Source organism: Mustela nivalis (genome assembly GCF_964662115.1).
Source record: "Mustela nivalis genome assembly, chromosome: 1".
Classification (NCBI taxonomy): Eukaryota; Metazoa; Chordata; class Mammalia; order Carnivora; family Mustelidae; genus Mustela; species Mustela nivalis.
In genome coordinates this window covers 159,784,173-159,800,227 of record NC_139020.1, presented here as the reverse complement: position 1 = coordinate 159,800,227, position 16,055 = coordinate 159,784,173, and the positions used below count along the sequence as shown (strand labels likewise).

The following is a 16,055-nucleotide window of genomic DNA, read 5'->3' as shown; positions in this document are numbered from 1 at the left end:
GATCATGACCCAAGCCAAAGGCAGCGGCTTACCCCACTGAGCCACCCAGGCGCCCCTGGACCACATCTTCTTTATCCATTCGTCTGTCGATGGACATCTGGGCTCTCTCCATAGTTTGGCTATTGTGGCATTGCTGTTATCAACATTGGGGTACACGTGGTGTCTCCCTGTTTTTTTTTTTTTTTTTTTTTAGATTTTATTTATTTATTTATTTGACAGAGAGAAATCACAAGTAGATGGAGAGGCAGGCAGAGAGAGAGAGAGGGAAGCAGGCTCCCCGCTGAGCGGAGAGCCCGATGTGGGACTCGATCCCAGGACCCTGGGATCATGACCCGAGCCGAAGGCAGCAGCTTAACCCACTGAGCCACCCAGGCGCCCCGGTGTCTCCCTGTTTTGATACTTTGTCCAGGGTTCTATTTAGTCCCTACAGCAAACCTGGCAGGTGGGTGTGATTCATTTCTATTTACCATGAGGCCTGGAAGCCAGAGACCAGGGACTCTCCTAGGGCCACATGACCACTGAGCAAGTCTGGTAGCCCTGGGGTAGTGCTCCAGTCTGCTCTGAGGTATCAGTGTCCCCAGAGAGCAGCACGCCCATTGTTGGAGAGACCAGGGAGCACAGTTCTCTGGGCAAAGTGGAACAAGTTGACTCAGGAGGTCCATTGGGGGCCAGAGGGGTCGGGGGGAGATACCGGTGGGGCAGCTATAGGTCTCACAGCCCCAAATGTGTAATCTCATAAAGAAAGAGCTGCTTCCAAATGCCATGCTTCCCACCCACTACTCTGTGTGGCTGAATGGAATTCCTTCATTTGATTTATATTCTATTTGTTTTTCACAGTGCCTTTTATTTAGGCCAGTGAAATGGTAGATTACAAAGTTTCATTAAAACTAAGTGAGACTAAGTCGTTAAGCATCTGCCTTCAGCTCAGGTCATGATCCCAGGGTCCTGGGATTGAGCCCTGCATCGGGCTCTCTGCTCCACGGGGAGCCTGCTTCTCCCTCTCCCACTCCCTCTGCTGTGTTGTCTCTCTTGCTGTGTCTCTCTGTCAAATAAATAAATAAAATATTAAAAAAAAAAATAAGCGAGACTAGGGGCACCTGGGTGGCTTAGTTGGTTATGTGGCTGCCTTTGGCTCAGGTTATGATCCTGGGTCCTGGGATTGAGCCCTGCATCAACTCCTTGCTCAGCAGGAAATCTGCTTCTCCCCCTGCTTGTACTTTCTTTCTCTTTGTCAATAAATAAATAAAATCTTAAACAAACAAAATCAACCAAGTGAGACTATGAGACCAGTTGAGGGGAGGAGGTGGCCTTCTGGCAGGCCCCTGGAGTGGGCTGTTAGCTTCACCACTCTGAGCAATGGGACTGGGCAAGGTACTCAAGTGCTCTGGTCTCAATTTCCCGTAAAATGGGGCAATATTAATTTCTAATTTGAGAGCTGTTGTTGCTAGGCTCAAAGGAACTGGCAGGGGCTGGGCGCTGAACCACAGTGGGCGTGAGGTGGGGTCTGCTGTTACTGTGGGAAGGCAGATTATGAGATCAGAGCCTCTGGCACAGTGTGTGAAGGTGGGGCTTGAATGCTGGCAAACACCCATCTAATTCAGCTCATTTCAGAGGACAAACGGAGTCCCTTTTGCCTTATGCCACCCTCCACTGGGTGGAACACAGGGACCATTAAGATGCAGTTCCCTGGGAGGCTGGCCTGCAGGGTGGCTTTGGAATCAGCCTGGCATTGAGCCTTGGGTCTCCTCTGTAGAATGAGATCATCCTGGGATTGCCATTGGCATGATGAAGATTCTCCTTGACCAAACCAGCTCCTCCAAAGTCTCTTCTCAGCTAGGCCCTGACTTTGTGGCTTCTGTGTTCCTCTATTATTTTTTAAAAAATTTTTAAGTAATCTCTACACCCAACATGAGGCTCGAACTCACAGCTCTGAAGTCAAGAGTCACTTGCCCCACAGACTCCTTCCCAGGGCCTGTGCACCATCCAGTCTGATCGGGCTTCTCACCCGCAGCATGGCCCAGGCAGTGTCTGATCACCTTGCCTGCCTTCAGCAGGAATCACCACCCCGACCCCTGCCTTGGCCTGATATTTCCTCTTCCTCATTTCCATCCACGGATATCTCCCGCCCCATAAATTCCCCTTTCTTGGTTGTATTCAGGGTTGAGCCCCATCACTCCCCCGCTATAAGACCTCACTGCATTGTCCCCCTGCCTAAAGTCTTTCCCACTGTCTTTAGTGAGTTCCAGGAATAATTTTTTCTATAATAGGGGTCATGGGAGGGCACGGGAGACCACGAGTGCACAGAGAACACAGAAAGCGCTCAGTGAATGCTCGTGTCCCACTTCATCCAGCAGGCTAGCTGCAAGACATGTCTGGCTTCTTCCTGCAGTTCTTCCATGGACTGTTCTGTGGCCCTGGACAAAGCTGTTGCTCCATTTTCGGGGCTTTGGTTCCCTTTTGGCCAAGTGGAGCAGCTGAGTGGGAGCCAAGTTCAGGTCAGAGTTGGACCCACTTCACCTTGCTCTGAAGACCCTCCAAGGCCAGAAGGGACTCTGAGCCCTTGGCCAGCAGAGGGCGCCCCCGCCCAGGAAATTGACACCGCTCCGGGCTCCAAGGTATCCTGGTGTTTCACGCTGGCTGGGGCTTGCTTTTGCCAGCTCTGGCACAGAGCGGCTCTACTGAGGGTGGCCAAGTTCAACTTTGGAATGATGAAGACACGTGACCCCAGCATGAAGGGCGTGGTGGGTGACAGCCCGGATGCTGGAGCCAGCTGGTCAGGGTTCAGATCCCAGCTCCCACGCTCACTGGCTGTGTAGAACCCTGCCTGCCTCAGTTTCTTCATCTGTGGATTAACACTGGAACTGCCACACAGGGAGCATGTGCAGACCAAACAGATTGATGGCATTACAGCTCTTCAAAAAGTAGGCATCAGATAAATGTCAGTGACTATCAGGACCTGTGGTGGGAACTTGGCATCCTCCCATCCTTGGTTCCTCATAATTACCCCATAGCTGGAGGTTTTGTTCAGGAGATCGGAGCTAAGGGGCAGAGCGCCAAAGTTTCCACTGTGGTGAGGAATGTTGCTGGTGAGATTCAGACCTGGTGCCCAGCTCCCAGTTCGGGGCTAGTAAAGCTACACTGCTCTGGTCTTTGTAACTGCCCATGAGTGGGCCCTGGCTCCCCAGGTTCCCTATGGGAAACCGCATAGACATCATATGGGCAGGGTGCCCGAGGCAGCTGTTTGTCCTCTAGTGATGGACTGAGGGCTTCCCGGACCTCTGAGAGATAGCTCCAGGCCAACTCTGGGCCGGGTCCTGTGGGGACGCAGGGACCTTCTCAGGCTCCTGTCCCTGCTCTGGAACCACCCTGTGCTTCCTGCTCAACTCCAAACCCCTGACACCTGCCAGGTTGTTTCTTTGTCCCTGTCCATACATGTGGCACACCTTAATCCTTTCCGCCATCCCAAGCCCATCTATCTGCAAGTCCTGGTCCAGAAAACCTTCTCTAGAGAACCTGATAGCCATCAGTTTCCTTGGTCTGCCTGGGAGAAACGCCTGTTCATTCTCCAAAATCCAGCTGCCAGCATCACCCCTGGGAGGGCTTAATGGCACCGTCCTCTCTCCTGGATGAGGACAGTCACTGCCCGGCTGGGCACCTTAGGATCTGAGTTACAGTGTCCTCGTCCTGTCCCTGTATTGGCTTACAGATTCATTAAACATGTGTCCCATGTTTTAAAAGTTGTGAAAGTAATACATGCGCGAGGCAAATATTGAAGCAGATCGGAAGAGAAAAGTAGATACCTTTACCTTCCTACCTGCCCACAGTTGCGAACCGCTCTCCCAGAGGAAAACTTGACTGTCAACTCGTGACCTCCCAGAAAACTCCCCATGCCTGTGGGAGAACGTGTGTCCTGTTTCTCTGCACCTTGATGATCTGTCTCTGTCCACCACTCCCACCACTCTGTCTGCCTCCCTGAGGCCTGGGATAGGGTTTGATTTAGGTGGCTGCCCAGTGCCAGCCCTGGGCTCTGCCCAAACACATGCCCACAGAAGGTTGCCCGGCTGCTTTTGCGTTTTCACGACACTGGTCCCTATGTCGTGTGGGACCTGGGGCATCTGCCTTCTGCTGACAGGTGTTTTCTTTGTACCAGCTGGCCTATAGCTGTATTTTCTTTGCCTGCGGAATGTTATTATCATCATGAAATACTGAATGAATTTTCAACTTAAAAACCAGGAGATATTCTCTAAAAATGGACATTTTTTTGTTTTACTTCTCTTGAAAAAATGATCAGGCTACTTGCTGGCCCCAGGCTAGTACAGCAGCGGCTTCTGTGTCCCCAGCCTGCACAGCTGATGGTGTGCCCAGCACTGACCGCCATCCACACTGTGAGCACCCCTCACTTGGCCCAAGGCGCCTGAGTCTGTGGCCCGCCATCCCCCCACCGCCCGGCCCTCCAGGATCACTCTTCCAGATTGGTATCCCCCAGGCCAGCCCTGGGGTTTATCCTCTGGATCCTTGCTCTACCTTAGGCGGAAATCTCCTCCCGTGCCCAGCGTGGCCCCTTCAGCCTGTCCGCTGTGGGTGCCAGTAACCCTGGACAGGTGGCCTCCAGCGCACCTCACCCATGGAGGGATTCAGACATATAAAGGAGGCATTCCAGGGCAAGGCATGGGGCTTGGGCTGGCTGGGGTCACATGGGCCGGGGACGGGTCGACATGCTGTGGGGCAGCCCTGCAGCGTGGCTAAGTCTACAGAGCCCCAGATGAGAATCATAAGGAACCAGCCTAAGTCATGTGCACTGCTGGGAAGGGCAGGGGAGGGAGGGGGTGGGAGAGAGCAGGGGCCTGGGGTGCAGGGGAACCTCGTGGCTCTGAGTTTCTGAAACAAAGCTGGAAAGATAACTTAGAGGAATGGCCTTAACTGAACATGTAAAGGTAGAAGCCTAGTTACCCACGCGGCAAACGCCATATATCGGTGGGCCTTGGTGTCTCCATGACGGATTGACAAGTACCATCCTTTCCTTCAGGGGAAAGGTTTCACTTTGTTTCGTTCCCCTAAACAGTGGGGCTCTCATCATCTCCGTGTCCTGGGCAACCAGCCCTTCCAGTGGATGCATTTTTCTTGAGGGAAAACCCCTGAGGGGACCCTCAGGATTTGGGTTTCCAGGCAAGGCGAGGAAATGTGCTTGGCCTAAACCTATTGAGCTGTGTGAAGGAGACCCAGAACTGTGGTCACCCCCCACAGCCACCCCTGGGTCTGTCTTCCTCCTCCTGAGCGTGGGCCTGGAGTCCCTGTCCCACTGCAGGAGTGGAGGGAGGCTTTGCAGCACAGTGAGGAGGCATCCGTCAAGGAAAAGCCCACGTCTCCATCTAGCCCATCAGCCATGAAGCCAGCAGGGCTGGGGTGAGCTCCCCAGGCCCCGAGGCTCCAGTCGTGGGCACACGGAGGCTCAAGAGTGATCACAGCTGTGGGAAGCTTCCAGGCCAAGGGAGAGCTCCAGAGACAACTCCGCCAACCCCCTGCATGGCAAGGGTCTGCTCAGGCCTGGGGGTCGGATTAAGAGTGACTGGGCTGCCATGATGCTCACTGGGCCTTACGCCTTGGCCTCTTCCCACTCAGGGCGGCCAGGGCTGGGTGCTGCAGGTTGCGGAGTGAGGCTGACGCTGAGGGAGTGGGGCAAGCAGAGCTGTCCTGTTGCCTATCTCTGCTGGAGGCCTCTCTGTCCTTCCTTTCCCAGTGCGCCCCCCCATCTGCCCCTGCTCCCCCTGTGGGGGTGCATCGTGGGGAGGTTGTTGACAATTTGGGCATTAATCTCTCTGCCTGGGGCCTCCTGGTCAGGTGGTGCTTATCAGGGTTCCGCTCCTGTCAGATGGGCCTTCCGGAGCCCGTGGGCGAGAGGGGGCGGTGGCAGGAGCCCCTGCTGCAGGGCCTGGAGGCTGCCTCACCATCCTTGGGCCTTCACATCCCCTCGCCCCTCCCACGGGCTGCCTTCTTTACCACATCAGGATACAGAACATTGCATGAATTCCGGTCTCAATGGAATTATTTCAGAATTCTGGTCAACCGCAAGCTCAGGGTATTTCACAAACTATCTATCACGACTGTGTGGTGGGCAGAGCCTGGGCTGGGGGCAAGTAACGGATGCCGGGAGGTCCGTGTCCACTGCCTGCGGGGTGGTGAGTCCCTGCCCACCTTGCTGCCCCTCCAAGGAGCACCCAGAGCTGTGCAGGCAGACACCCCCTCCCCCGCGTCTGCAGGAGACTCAGGGGGTAGGTTTAGGAAAGGTGGCAGGAGGCCAGGCCCTGGGGTGGGAAGGGTAGATAGGGGAAAAGCAAAAGGGGGGTGTCAAGAGTGGCTAGATTTGGGGTCCATTCCCACTCCTCCATCTCCTAGTGGTGGGACCTTGGCGAGTAGTTAATAAGCCTCAGTTGCTTCCACTGTAAAATGGGGTTATGATGCCTACATCTCAGTTCAACACAGAGTCAGACATCAGTGAGATTCCAGCCCCTCCTAATTATCCCCTTCCTTTCTTCCCTCCCTTCCTTCCTTTTTTCTCTCTTTCTTTCTTTCTTTCTTTCTTTCCTTCTTTCTCCCTTTCTTTTTAAAGATTTTACTTATTTATTTGAGAGAGAGAGAGAGAGCACAGAGGGAAAGTGAAAGGGAGAAGCCAGCTCCCCGCTGAGCAGGGAGCCCAATGTGGGGCTCGATCCCAGGACCCCAGGATCATGACCTGAGCCGAAGGCAGTGGCTTAACCAACTGAGCCACCCAGGCACCACTTCCTAATTTTCTCCTTGCTTTTAGGACTGTTATGGGGACAGCATCTCCGAAGAGCCTGGCCGAGAGGACGTGCTTGAGAACTGTTATCTGGGAGGGTAACAGTAGGGTAGTCTCCTGCTAACCTCTCCCCATCTCTCTCTCCTGGAGGTTATGCTTACAAGTTGGGGGCAGGCAAGGCCTTACCTCAGGGATGGCAAATTCATGGTCTGCACCCTGCCAGTCCCCCATTCCACACCATGCAGATATGGCCAACACTCTTTCTTTCACACTTTGACTATGTCTTGGAGCCCTCATCACAGAGCCCAGACAGCACTCAGCTGACCAGGGTAGGCACATGAGACGAAGCTTCTTTCTTATTCTGGCCCCAGCTGATGGGAATGGTGTAGACTGACAGGGCAAGGGATCCCCACTCTGCTTCCTGCTCCCGAAAATCCTCTGAAATGTCTTGATCCTTCCTCTAGGAAGCTGCCTTGCTGGAGGGCCTGAGTGGGGCAAGGATTGCAAGAGCCAATCACATCTTCTCTATGGGCTTCCTGCCGACCACGAGTGAGGAGGCCCCAGCCCTGGGTGGGACATGATAGTGGAGGCTGGCCTTGGCAGCATAAGATATCCTTCCCACAAGGGTCTGGGATTTGGGCCCTCTGCTCAGCATGATGCTCCCAGGCCACATTGTCCAGGCGAGGCCTGAGCACCCTGAGTGGAGGTTGGGGGGGTCAGCAGTTGGATGGGGGGTGGCTATGAAGCCACTGTGGCCAAGCTCAGTGGCAGCCTAGCCCATGAAGAAAGGGGCTCCACTGGGGCACCTGGGTGGCTCAGTGGGTTAAGCCTCTGGCTTTGGCTCAGGTCAATGATCCCAGGGTCCTGGGATCAAGCCCAGCATCAGGCTCTCTGCTCAGCAGTGAGCCTGCTTCCCCCTCTCTCTGCCTGCCTCTGTGCCTACTTGTGATCTCTCTCTCTCTCTGCCAAATGAATGAATAAAATCTTTTAAAAAAAGAAAGAAAGAAAGGAAGAAAGAAAGGGGCTCCAGGTCCTGAGCGCCTAAGACCAGCCCTGCCTTCCTGTTCAGGGTGGAGGAAAGGATAGAGCTGGAGGGGGCCATCTGGCCACAGGCCCAAACTACGGCTTCCCAGTTTACAAGTCCCACCTGGGGACTCCCAGCAGGTGGCTCTGTCTGAGGGCACTACCAAGAGTGATGGAGGGAGCCTTTGGAGTCAGGATGGTCCCAACAAACCCAGGAATCCTGAGGTCCCACACCCATTTCTTTTTCTTGTCCTTTAAAATGAAGATGGCCTCCCCACCCCCCCAACTACTGTCCTCCCGAGCACTTCCCTAGGGAGTCGGCACACCTGCCCTCTCAGGTCCATGGTCCTTCCTATCCTTCTGTTAGCAGCAACGGAGAGGACCCACATGGCCTGTTGCACCTCCTTCTTCCCTTTCTGTGGGAGACTGTGAATATTGGTTATAGCTGTCTGCCTTGTTCTCTTATTTTTGTGCTTAAACTTTCCCCTGGTCAATAAATTCAAACTTCGAAAGAAGTTAAGACTGAGAGTATTATCAAAGTCACCTATATACCCCAACTCATCCATTGCTTGCATTTTACATTATTATTTCTCTTCCCTCTTCTCTCCCTCTCTCCCTCTCTAGGTGTACATAAGCACACAGTAGTATGTATATTACTCATATATAATACACATTTTTGGAAGCCATTGGAGAATAAGTTGCGTAAGTAGTCTTTAGAGATGTCCGTGTGCATTTCCTAAGAAGGGTGATAGTCTTTTCGGTAAACACAACAGTTTTAGTCTCGAGACTGTATTTTTCTCTAGTCTACTGTCACCTTGTCCTGCCACTTGACCCCATCATGTCCCTTGTTGAGTGTTTCCCCCTCAGACAGACCCAGTTGAGGGTCATGGACCGCGTTTACTTTTCCCAGGACTGGTTAAAGCCTCCAGATCACATCACCATTGTGACTGAATGAACAGTTCTGGGTGATGGATATTTCAGGTGTGCCTGTCTTGGGCTCCAATGGCCTCATGGATGCATCTTTGGTCGACAGGAAAAACACCCATAAAATAAACTCCTTGGAGTAGTTTTGTAGGATCGGAAGACTCTTGCCTGTAATAGTCGTTGGCCATGCCCGTATCACTCTCTAGTTCCCCCCACCCTGGGAAGGTAGGGTGTGTCGCTGCCCCCCAGACTTGCCCCACAGGGTCTTTGCACATTTTATTTTATTTTATTTTTATTTATTTATTTGAGAGAGAGAGAGAGAACAAGCAGGGGGGAGTGGCAAAGGGAGAAGGAGAAGCAGACTCCCTCTTGAGCCGGGAGCCCATTGTGGGACTCGGTCCCAGGACCCAGGATCATGACCTGAGCTGAAGGCAGACGCTTAACCGACTGAGCCACCCAGGCGTCCCTTCACACATTTTAATACCTCTGCCAGTCCCCAGCAATAATGTCCGATGAAGTTTAAAAAAAAAAAAAAAGATGAACAGAAACATTACAAATTTAGAATGATGCCTCTGAATTTGCCTCTGAACTATCAGACAGTATCAGGGAAATACTATTTGGTTAATGAGAGTAGATTCCAGCTATGGATGAAAAGATGGTATATATATATATATATTTTTTTTTTTAAGACATGTCCTGCAGCCTATGGGGATGGGGTGACATGCGATCTGTGATTTTGAAATACGTCAGCATACAAAATAAATTTATTAGAGTGTCCTTCTGCTGTTTAACTTTGGATCGGAGTTTTACTGAGGAACGATGGTCATAAAGGTGGGGACAGGCTGAGAAGAGATGACTCTGAGGACAGAGGGCTCGTCGGAGGCAGAGCCTAGGAAAGCTGAAGGGGATGAGGGCCAGAGGCTCTGGCAGGGGGCAGCTGGGGTGCAGGGTGGCTATGCGGGTGGCCCTTGGCACCAGCCTTTCCTCCTTCACCCGTCCCCTGGAGCTGCAGGCGAATGCTGCAGGCAGTTCCGGGCAGAGCTGGGCTTGGTATGTGTTTGAGGGTAGAAGAGGGCAAGGTGATCCTAGAGAATGGTGAGGGTTTGGGGTGAGCTGGTGAGTCAGAAACGATTGCACAACCCACTGTTATCACTACTAATAACTTGGAGTTATTAAGAGCTAGGTATTGTTCTATGCACTTGTACATTTCCTAACTCATCTGGTCTTTGCAACAACCTTACAAGATAGATACTACTATTGTGCCCATTTTAAAAATAAGGAAATGGGGCCAAAGAGAGGTCAAGGAGCTTGCCAGCGACCCTCAGCAGGGGACTGGAGGGGGCTTGGCTAGGAACCTGTGCATTCTAGCTCCAGGGTCTGCTTTGGGCCCCCAGCTGCACAGTGATGCGGTTCTGCGGGGGTCGCCGAGAGTCCTTGAGATGCCTCCAGTTTTAAGGTTCCATTGATTTCCTTTGAACTATGAAACTAAGATAACATTGGGAGAAGTTTTCAAAATAACAAAAACAAAATGAGCAAACAAAACCTTTCCCCACAAAACTGCATACTCACTGTGACCATCTTGGTGTGTTTTTGCCACGCGAACATTTTCGCAGATGTAACTTTTCCTCTCCTCTTCTTTCCTTCCCTCCTTCCTTTTCTCCCTCATCCCTCTTTCCCTCTCTTTCTTTAATTTTATGACTTTCTGAGGCTAGATTTCCAGAAATAGAGGAATGGGGCAGGAGAGATAAGGTTGTTTTTTAATGGTTCATGGCAGCTATGGTGTGAGACCCGGCCTTAAACAAGGGAATTCCTGTTTGTGGAGGCTAACCATGGGGGGTTTTGCAGATCGGAAGATGGATCTTAGATCACTTTTCAGAGGCTTATGGGAAGTGCCGAGGTCCTGGGTGTCATTACCGCTGATGGTCATCTTCACTGCATTATCTAAAGCACTTTGAGGAAGTTCAAGGCCCTGGGAGAGAATGACCCAGCCCCAGCCTCAGCCTTGTCCTGGGGCTTTCTCGTGAGAGAAAGATGCACACCACAGAGGGGGACTATAGAGTACACAGGAGAATGAGGTGACTATAGGGTTGGGGACAAGGGAGCCAGGGCCCTGCCACCTGAGTTGACCAACACCAAGCCTCCTGCTGTGTCGGACCATGCAGGTCACAGATTATGACCTGATGCCCCCCTGCCCTGTGCCATGCCTGGAGATGAGCAGTGCACACCCTGCACCACGGTATGAGGCAGTTGTGGTACAGCTGGTCACGCACATGAGTGAATAGGACACGTGTCTGCAGACCGACTCTGTATGAATATTCTTCACCTCCATCAAGTAAAACTCACAGCCCTTTGGTTTACTTTCCATTTTCCAATTTTTGATAGAGATATGGGTACGAAGAGCCACGTTTCCACCACAGGAAGAGCAACGGTCTAAAGGCCTTCAGAAGTGGAAACAGAATGTCAGCATCCTTCAGTGTTTACCTGCTGGCTCGGGGGTGTTTGAAATGCTGCTGAGGTCAAACAGGGTACATGGTGTGTTGGATGAGGTCACAGAGAGGCCTTCCTGGCCTCCCTCCATGTGACATGTGCCCAGCACTCACAGTGTCCCCCCTGTCCACCCAAGACCACCCCTTCATCTCTAATCCATTGGCATGTCAGTCCACATCCCCAGGTGGCAGCAAGTGGACCAAATACTAGTCCTTTAACCAAAGGGACTGATAATAGCAAATGTTAAGTCCCTTTCATCCGTATCATCTTCATTTAATTGTCTTGGGGTTCTTGGTCCCAGCTTACAGATGAGGAAACTGAGGCACAGATGGATTAAGGACCTTGCTTGGGGACACACAGCTGGAAGGAGGCAGAGGCCGGTCTTCACCAGCCCTGATGTTCACAGTGGGTCGGCCAGTACTCTGGAGGAGTGACAACGAAGCTTCTCTCGTGAGAGGATGTGCTGGTGGTGTTTTTCAGTGAGCACAGTTTTGGGTGTGATTCCTGCCAGAAGGGAAGGGGCTCCAGGACCAGGTGAGGGATACCTCCCAAAGACTACAGAACTCTGCTCCATCACTTTTCTGTGGAGAAGGCAAGCACATTTCCTGAGCACTTACCACACGCCAGACACTGTCAGGACATTCAGCCCCGCATTGGGTTAACCCCCAGCCCATGGCCAAGGTCCCAGTGCAGACCCCTTTGGACAGGCAAGGAGTCTGAGGTTCTGAGAACAGGAGCCACTTGTCTGAGGGCACTGGCTGCGGCTCGAGCTGGGCCTGCCTCCCAGGGGGAGACCCCCAAATTTCTGCCCCCAACCAAGAGAGTGGACAAAGAACTCCTTGGCAGGAGCCTCCTTTCCCTCTACCCTCCGTTCTGCTGGACTGGGTCTCCCTGCGCGGAGGCCTGCTTCTCAGTCCTGACTCCCTGTGCAGACAAGGCCCCTCCGTGGCTCCTTTGGGGTCCCCTTGGAGGGCACGGCGTACATCACAAGGGTGGCGAAGCTCTGATTGTCCTCTTTTGTCTTGCAGGTGCCCGTTTTCTTAACCCCATGCACCCTTGACGCTCAAAAACTCTCCCAGTCAAGGCTAAGTTTATGAAGCTACAAGACGCATGTGCACTTGTGAAAACAAAAATGTGAGGGCACCTGGTTAAGTGACTGCCTTTGGCTCAGGTCATGACCCTGGAGTCCCAGGATCGAGTCCCACATCAGGCTCCCCACTCAGTGGGATGTCTGCTTCTCCCTCGGACCCTCCCCCATCTCATGGTCTCTCTCTCTCTTCCTCTCTCTCTCAAATAAATAAATAAAATCTTAAGTGAATAAAAATGGAAATCTGTATTCAGCTGATCAAGTATTCACAGTTTTCCTCCAGTTGGCCTTGCACGCACAGATTTTCACTATGGGCTCGTAAAGACGGAGAACTTCCCAGCGCTGGGCTCCTTGTTTGAGCTTTTCCGCAGTCCTGGAGGTCTGCTCGGCTGGCCCACTGCCAAGTGACATTGCTACTATCGCGCTGCTGGGACAGCGGGACCAGGACCGACTCAGGACTATGTTGCATCCATGTACCTTTCCTTATGCCTCGACCAGCGCATTATTATTATTACTATTACTATTATTAGAACAGTCATCCATGTTTGGTTTAAAAGATCAAACAGGACAGAAGGGGACAGACACAATGGGAAGTAGAACACTTGTTTTTCCAGACTGCCTCAAGGGAACCTCTGTTTGCTGGTGTCACCCTCTAGTCCTTTTCTACATATTTATAAGACTATATGCAAATGTTCCTTTTTATTAAAAAAAAACAAACAAAAACCAACCCAAAAGAAAAAAACACCAGATCAACTCACACTAGACCCCTGTTAGCAACTATTAATCATTTGAAGATCTTGTATATCCTCTCCAGGTCTTTACATATAGATCATTTCCATTTCCTTCCTTTAAACCTAAATATGTCTTAAAAGATAATACATTCATGTTATTTAAGATCCAAAAGGTACAAAAGCGCATACAGGGAAAGTCCCTTGCTTCTATCGTCCCTACCCAAGACACGCCAGCCAGTGTTTGTGGTTCCCCGGGAATTCTTCTAGAGACGGCTTTCCCATACAAGCATATAGGCATACAAATTCTCCCCCTCCTTTTTAATGTTTATCTATTATTTTCCCCCTCCTTTTTTATTGAAGTCTAACTGACATATAACATGTTAGTTTCAGGTGTACAACAGAATGGTTTGATATGTATGTAGATTGCAAAATGACTTATCATACACCCACACATAGTTACAGAATTTGTTTTCTGTGATGAGAACTTTTAAGACCTACTCTCTTAGCAACTTTCAAATCTACAATACCATGTGATGAACTACAGTGACCGCGCTGTACGGTATTACCTAGGACTTAGGTTAGAACAGGAAAATTGTACCTTTTGACCCCCTTGGCCCATTTTTGTCCACCCCTTACCCCGGACCTCTGGCAACCATCGATCTGTTCTCTGTATCTATGAACTCAGTTCTTGTTTTTCATTATTATTTGTTTTTAGATCCCACACCTAAGTAGATCATACCAGTATTTTTTTTTTCTTGGACTTATTTAGCATAATGCCCTCAAGGTCTGACTGTGTTGTTACAAATGGCAGGATTTCCTCCTCCTCCTCCTCCTCCTCCTCCTCCTTTTTTTAACGGCTGAATAATAATGGATTCTGCACCTTGATGGGTCTTCCCAACAATGTCTCAGAGATAGAGTCTCTTTCCTCTTTCTACAGCTGCATAGTATTCCATTGCAATGTTTGTGCTGTCACTTGTGATGAGGCTCTTATTTCTGTCCCCTGAGGCTGATTCTGGGTGTCCTCCATGTGTATTGCAAGAGATGAGAAACTCCAGAGGTGGAAGTCCAGGCACAGCAACAGGCACAGATTCAAGCATTTAGGGGCAGAGATTCCTGGGTGCTCTAGAGGCTGAGTGTCCTTGAGGCCCAGGGAGACTCTGCCCAGTTGTCATGGGGATGTATGTGTCAGTGCTTTTCCTACTAGTGACATTTGCACTAGTGACTCAGAACGAGGTTCAATGTTAATCTTACTTCCTTTCTGCCTTTCACTTTTTCCAGCCTCCTTGCCTTATGTCCTCCTCCCAAAAAGGGGTACCAAGTCTGAGATCTTGTGGAGATCTCCTGGCATTCATGACTCGGAAAGGTCATCCCAAACTAGGACTGTTAGAATCTAGGTTCCTTGCTGGGGTTATTTCCAGATAGATGGGAGCGGAGAAAATGCGGCTAGGGTTTCTGATTTGAGATCTTATGATCAGGGGTGTGATGATAGCCTTGGTTCTTCCTGGGGCGGTGGAGATAGAGTCTAGTTCTGCTTTGACAGTTGATGAATTTGTGTGAACTTGGCAACAGCTCAGGCCTGAAGAGAGCAGCTGGGCTCTGGCCTCAGGTCATGCTTACGTCTTTGATTATTTTTGGTGGTGTGGGTTTTGAAAAAGGAAACCCCAGTGCCAACAGTTTCATGGACATGCCCTTAATGCAGCCCGTTTTGTCCAGTCAGGGAATATTCTAAAGAAGGTTCTCCCTGGAATGCGACTCCCCCACATGGGGCCCTAGGAAGGGTTTGGGTTTGGACTGTGGGTTTTTCCAGGACGTGTGGCATTGGTGAACATAGCAAAACCTGACGTTGGCATTTGGTTACCGGCCCTCTTAGGATCTGACTGTTGGTTCAAAGTGCCGGGGTGGTCTTGTGTGAGGAATGGGCTGAGGAGGGCACTCTGACAAGCTTTCCGAGTGGCTCAAGAAGGACCCCTGGTGACGGCGTTGGGGCTGTGCCGTCTCTGCCAGTCTCTCCTGGTCCTGCTGGCTGGCTGGTTCTGGGGTCCACCTGCCCTGGCGCAGGAAAGTCCATGTGGATCTGCCTCCAGGATGTCCCAGCAGTGCCACCCCAGTCTCGGGGACAACAGCTTCCCTTGAACTCTGTCTCCTACCAGATCTCCCTGCCTGTGCGTGGGCTGCCTCCAAGTTTCCTCACCTCCCCCACCCTCTCAACTTCCTCAGACTTTGGTTTTTCTCAGGGGGGGCCTCGACTCTCCTCACATACAGCTCCCTTCCATGCTTCCCCCCATGTCCACGTCTCCTTCAGGAGAGGAGCCTGCCACAGACTCTACCAACTGCGGGCCTCCTCCTCCCTGCTCCCTGTGAGGTCTGGTTCTTTCCTTTATGGGTCCTTCCTCACCTCAGGGACCACGGGGCATGAGAGGGTGGGCATCACCCTGATGTTGCCTGTGGGGGTGGTTCTCAAACTCGGAGCTTCAACATTCTCCCTAAAACAATTCAACAACAAAAGGATGAAAAAGCAAGCTATGGACTGAAATAAAATCTTGGCAAAAGACACATTTGATAAAAGATCATTATCTAAAGAACACAAAGAACTCTTAAGACTCAACAGTAAGAAAACAAACCAACTAAAAAATGGGCAAAAGACCTGAACAGACACCTCACTGGAGAAGGTATGCCGACAGCGAAGAAGTATATGGAATGGTGCACCACGTCATCTTTCATCAGAGAAATGCAAATTAAAATGAGATACTACTACTAGAAGTAGAATGGCCTAGTAGAATGGCCAAAATCTGGAATACTGACAACACCAAATGTTGACGAGGATGTAGAGTGATACGGACTTTCTTTTATTACTGGTGGGAAGACAAAATGGTACAGACACTTTTGAAGACAGTTTTGTTGTTGTGTTTTTTTAAGTACTGAGGAGCTTTCCAAGCTTTCCACTCAATTTTGCTCTGAGCCTCAAACTTCTCAAAAAAGATAATTTATTTAAATTTGATTGTTTATTAAATTTGATGGTTTATTAAAT

General features: G+C 50.9%; 2 long non-coding RNA genes across 2 annotated transcripts in view; one reads left to right on the top strand and one right to left on the bottom strand.

Moving 5' to 3' along the window:
* The window catches only part of LOC309872844, an 802,828-nt gene that overhangs the window by 726,741 nt on the left and 60,032 nt on the right, over positions 1-16,055 (bottom strand). The window lies entirely within an intron of this gene.
* On the top strand, positions 11,354-12,533 carry LOC309872874. Its single transcript, XR_014316134.1, has 2 exons — positions 11,354-11,688; positions 12,238-12,533. It is a non-coding gene; the product is annotated as an uncharacterized lncRNA (long non-coding RNA).